The sequence below is a fragment of the Poecilia mexicana genome, unplaced genomic scaffold (genome assembly GCF_051168715.1).
Source record: "Poecilia mexicana isolate PSO_F unplaced genomic scaffold, ASM5116871v1 scaffold_16, whole genome shotgun sequence".
NCBI classification, from domain to species: Eukaryota; Metazoa; Chordata; class Actinopteri; order Cyprinodontiformes; family Poeciliidae; genus Poecilia; species Poecilia mexicana.
Window position 1 is genome coordinate 21,898,973 of NW_028263385.1, and position 6,000 is coordinate 21,904,972.

Genomic DNA, 6,000 nt, shown 5'->3' on the forward strand with positions numbered 1-6,000 from the left:
AGAGTGTTGAATGACAATAAAGTGGACGACTTCATTCAGATGACACCCGTGCCAAGTGTCCTGAATATTGCTTCTATTATTTTTGTAGAGTCACAAAAGACACATACGGTGGATCGGATTTTAAAAAGTCTACGTCCTTTTAAATTTCTGAAATTTAAAGACAATACAATGTTTGAACCGTCTTTGTTCTTGTATTCGAGCGTTCAGATTTGTCACGGTGAGTCACTGCTGGAGCGCTCGCAGTTCGATGACACACCCTGATACAGCTGAACTGTCTCACTGTCTGAAACATGAGCAAAGCAGTCTGGTGGGTAATTTTGTCTAATTGCTGTTCTAAGCATAAATCATGAATATCTGGCTTTATTTAAGTTTGATGACTTCCACAATATATTCAGTTTTACAGGCTCGTTTGGTCATGACGTCTTTATAGGGGAAGCTGTGGTGGTACAGTTTTTCTCATCAGACTACTGAAGCTTATGCCAGTTAATGCCCCCAATTACCTGCTCCATTTTACACATAAAAAAAAAAGCAGCAAAATCAACGATTTGATGCCATGCTATTTCTTGTCCACTTAAATCACCCTCTTGCCAAGTGCTATTCTACTTCTTTCGAGAGTGTGACTTTATCTGCTGTCGTCAGTCTGAGCTGACCCGAGACCCGGTTATGAAGACGTATAGTATGCATTGAGACTTCCGAGCTTTTGTGTCTATACTTGAGGATGTTGTCTTTAACTTGTGATTGTAAAATAAATTAAATCTACGCAAAATTTTGTGTAAATAACTCCATTTTTTTGTTTTGTTTTTTGTATTTATGTAAGCTTAGTTTGGTGCCGTACGTGGCAAAAGGTACGCCTTAGGTATTCGAAATGCACTGTATAATGGTGTCTGATGCAGCATACTCTGCTCAATATTCACACTGTCATAATAATGCTGATCCAGATGTGAAGCCTGCCATACAGACACGTTGGAAGAAATGTAATATGACGGAGCACAGCACACATACCCTCTGGGAATAATGCAGACTACTTGTGATTTATGCGTCAGTTCTTTTTTTTTTTAATGACATAGTATTAAAGAGTGGTGATTTACGGGGCTCTTTTCATTTCACAGAGACATTCGGGCTTGTTTCGGAGCTGAGCTTACACTTTCCAGTTGAGCAATGTTCCCAGAGTGAGCTTCCAAGAATTTCTAATGCCATTATCTTTTCACAGAGTTCAGGGCAATAGATAATGGTTAAGCTTTTTTTTTTTTTTTTTTTTTGTTTTTGTTTTTGCAAAAAAATGCAGAGTAGGAAAAATATGAGGTACTTATCATGTGTCCAGTACAGAGACAGAAACCCTGAGGGGGAAAAAAAAACACACCAGAATCAAAGCTGATTTTGTAGTTGATGGCTCTCATTATTCCAATGAAATGTGCTAAAGATGGAAATAGTTTTTCTTTTTCTTTTTTTTTCCTCCTACTTACAAAACAATTTATCAAAGAGTTTTATTCCAAAACAACAATGACTCTACTCTGAATGTCAGAACAAAGCTAGCAAATTTTTAACCACACTGAAGCTAACAATCCACCTCCATATAACTTGTCTTATGCAGGGCTTCACAGAAGTCCCACCTCAAGAAACGGTACAACCATAATGACAAGCACTTTAGAGCAGTAGTACAACTGCTTCACTTTCTCAATATGCATTGTGCTGTACCAAGTATTTAAAACAAAGAAGACATTTTCCACTAATACTGCATGTCTGGTTGAAGTAAGCAGTTTAATAATGGACTCTGCTTTTACACAGAAGTTCAAATTTTTAAGTTAAAAGCTAAAAAAATAACATGATTTCCCTGAAGTTAAAATTCCAGGTGGGAAAACTAAAGACTTTTCTCTAACCCTGAACTAAAAATTCAATATGGTTGCACCGTACACAAATTTGCAAACATGTATGTGGAAAGTTTATTTGTACTTTTCACACACCTCTTATTCTAGTTGGTGCTGATAACTTAGCATATACCCTAGCAAATCCTGCCGGTCTTTGAACTTGGAATTGGGAGTAATGGGATTTGCTGCTATACTTAAATCCTTTGATGTTTCTCAAAAAAGAAAAAAAAAATAATTCTTTCAGCATATGGATAGACAAAGTACATCACTACATCTGTTAGTACCTGCATTCATAACTCTCTCTTTGTGTATGTCTTTCTGCAGCCTGTTCCGGAGGAGCGAAGATCTAAAAAACAAACCTGCATAAAAAGGGAGAGAGAAGATGCCGATAGAGAGGAGAATGTCTTGATACGGAAAGAAAAACAGAAGAAAAGATGAAAGGACATTTTTTTGTCTGTCTGTATGTTTGAAGATTTAGCATCATCCTGTGGTGTCAATGTTAAATTGTACAGCTGTGCAGAAGTGGTTAAATGGGTCTCACATGGTTTTGCATGTTCTGTATAGTAAAGCACGGCTTTGCATTTGTAAGCTTGTAAAATTAAGAAAATTAATTCTTTTTTTTTCTTCTTTTTTCTGTATAATCTAACCGATGAAACTCAATATAAAGGCTCTGTCTCTGTTTATACAAGACAAGCCATTTACTTAAGATTCCACAAATTCAAGAAGCTAAGGTCAGAGCATAACATCATAAGCTTGGATTGCATCTATTATAATGGTGGTTGTCTAACGTCGGTCGCTGGGGAGCAAAAACAGCATTAAGGACATGCACTCATGCAATATGCATGGCTCAGAGGAGAAATATGCCTAAACTCAGGCTCTTGTAACAATAAAAATGTGAAGAATTTAACTTTTATCATTGCAGCATGGATTATTAATGAACTTTGTATTGCTCTGTGAAAAATCTATGTAATATAAAGGTGTACAAAGAGATTTCTTTCCTGCTCAGAGGACTTGTGAAAACATAGCTCATGATAGCAACTGCAAATGTCACATGAGGACAGAGGAGGGGAAATTCTGGATGCTATATGAAGAGAGGAAAAGCATCGCTCAGAGTTCTTGACATGGACGTTTCGTAAATAGATGGACAATTATTCAAGTTTGTATGTCAGTTTTGATTTCTGGCCATCACAAATCAATGTAATAAACAGAACAAAGCAAAAAAAAAAAGAGGATTATTTTATAACAGGAATATCATGAAGTTTACTATTTGAATGGATATTCAGTTACAGCCAGAAGTTAATGTACATGAATCAAAAGACGAATACACATTTTTCTTTCACTGTGTGAAGTCAAATTAGATCCAACTTATTTTGTCTTAGGTCTGAATGACAAACAAAAAAAGTGTGTCTTTTTATTCAGTGTACTTAAACTTCTGTTTTCAACTGTATAGTGTCATACATTTTACAAAAGCAAAGGATGTTCTGATATCGCATACTGAAATACTGGGGCAAAGTTTTTCAGTGTAACAAATACGGCCATGGTACCTACACATGCATTAGTGCTCTTGGGTCATTGCAACACTAAAAGTTTTCAATATGCAGGCTGTGCAGTATTAACCCAACAGTCTTTACTTCTAAGCAAATTTGTGTCAAACTTTAAGGAAATCTTTTTCTTTTTTTTTTTTAATTGTAAATAATAATTACCCCTGGTTAAGCACTTTAAATAGCCGCAGCACGTAATGGTAGAAAGTCCCTAGAAAAAAATATGTTATCTTCACACAGGAAAACATTTTTAGCAGGGTAGGGTATCAAAAACATCATGCTGGGGTTGGTCTTGTCACACAAATGTAGCAAGCAGTTTTAGGCCCCTGCTATCTGCCTCTCTCCATCTATGTCTGTGGTTACTAACCCTGGCTACTGTAGCCAGACGGGGCCCCTTCTGTATGTTCCATGCTCAGTTTATCACACTTCCTCTCACTCTGCTCGCTACCCTCAGCAAGTCTGCCAGAGAGGAAAATCAAAGGGTTGGGGGCAGAAACTATATAGTGCAAATTGTATATTGTAAGTATGATTTATACATTGCAATGTTTAAAGAGAAAAAAAATATATATATTAAGGATGTCAAGAACATACTGCGACATTCAAGTTTTCATAAGAAAATTCTTATTTTACATGTTGGTTTAAATCGCTTGTGAATCGAACAGGCAAGTCATTTTCAGCTTTCACTTTGTTAGCGATGGTTGATTTGTTCGGACGTTACACCGAATATTTGTCTTGTGTTTTTGCATTCTGGTACAGTGTAAAGAAAATTAAGCAGAAAAAACAAATTTATTTTAAAAAAAATATTTATTTTTCATTGCATTTGTTTTTGTCTTCCATTTGCTCCCTGAGTTAAAAAAATATATATATATTTGAAAAAGACATTAAGAATATTGTTCCACACAATTCTTCCAACTAACTGAACCCAAAAAACATGGAAGAGAAACAGAAAATAACAGATTATAAGAAAAACAAAAATCACAAACAGTTTCAATTTCAGAAAAAGCTAACTTTGGATTGCAATACACATAATTTTCCACTTGTTTGCTGGCTAGGCTATTGCGTAGTCTATTTTGTTCTCCCCGCCCCACAATGTACCTTAGCCAGGATATGTGTAAGTACACGAGCCGTTAACCCCCCAGAGGAAGTGTGCAGGAAATGAGATCAGCCTTAAAGAGAGGTAACGCCTGAGCCTGAACCACTGACACCAGACCAATAACTGTCACTCACTGCACCTGATACTAGGTACTAAAAATGCAGCAAAATAACAGGAAGGTCAGAGCAGTACAGAGCAGAGCACAATAGCCCCCCTTTAAGAATGAAAGCGATGAGCATGTGACAGGAAAGCGGGGATGGAATGGGAAACACAAACATGAGACAAAGACAATGAAGAGGACAGCTTGAAATAGAGCAAACAAAACAGGAGAGAGAAGTAAGAAAAAAAATATATGTCTGTCATCCTGTAGATTCAGTTTGGATTTAAATGTACCAGTTGTGGATGGGAGATTGTTGCCGGAAGTGGGATCAAATAAAATGGAACATAAACCTTTTTTAGCAAAGGGGAGAACAAAACTGTGCTGTGAGAGGAAGAAGACACAGGAACAGCATCGCCAACACTTAAGATCTGAGCCTTTCAGAACACCACGAACAAACAGGCAGCCAATGTTTGTGTCCTTGCACGTCGTAAACTAACACACCCTGAATCCCCTTTACTCTGATGAAAAGCACAGCTGGTAGGTTTCGCTGAGTATCACAGGCCTGACGGCGACACGTGGACGTGTGCTTCCACGGCTATGTGGATCTCTGCAATGCTCAGACACAGAACGAGCGACTTTTTCATTTCTCTGCAGTAAAAAGAAGAAAAAAGAAAAGCAGGATGATGAAACATTTACAGTATCTGCTTCCATGTGCATATAAGAACAAGGACTATGTTGACATCATATTCGTTTTTTTTTTTTTTTTAGAAATGGCTCACAACTGCAGTTTCAGAAAACTTATGTGCTTTTGGATGGGCATTTTTCTGTTGGTGTAAACCGCACATCTCAAACTCGAGGACCGGGGGCCAAATCCGGCCCATCATGATTTCTGTGTGGCCCTCTCCTCTACAATTTAGTGGGCCACAGATATCAAACCTTCAAAATATCTGCTCTGTCTTTTAACATTTTTTATGAAACAAAATCAAATCTGTTTTTATTTGTATCGCACCAAAATATGTTCAATATTTAATCTTAAGGCTTTCTCATCAAATGTAGACAGCTCTTCATTAGTTTTTTAGTTCGTTATTGCGTAGTTTCATCAATACATTCTGCCAGTCCTTCGAGGACATGAACGTATGTAAAGCTGCTGAGTTCTGAAGCATGTAAAGTGCAAAAGTGTTTTAAATACATCAACGCATTTCTCAGAAAGAAAAACAAATTGTATTGCTAATGACATAAAATTTACACTGACTGTCAATTACAATCAAAGTAATCCTTAAAAACAACAAAAAGAAAAGTCAAAGCAAATTTTTCTGGAGTTAAGTTATAAGCAATGAAGCAAAAAGGTACAGGGGATTAACACGGAACACATGAACAAACTTATCTGCGAAGACATAAAAA

The 6,000-nt window shown here is 36.8% G+C and overlaps 1 long non-coding RNA gene across 4 annotated transcripts in view; it reads left to right on the top strand.

Moving 5' to 3' along the window:
- The window catches only part of LOC106925896 (uncharacterized), a 120,337-nt gene extending 115,512 nt beyond the window's left edge, over positions 1 to 4,825 (top strand). For all 4 annotated transcript variants that reach the window (XR_015765565.1, XR_015765566.1, XR_015765564.1 and 1 more), the window contains one exon: positions 2,190 to 4,825. This is a non-coding gene — a long non-coding RNA (uncharacterized LOC106925896). The remainder of the gene's footprint in view (positions 1 to 2,189) is intronic.
- Positions 4,826 to 6,000: the final 1,175 nt, after the last annotated feature.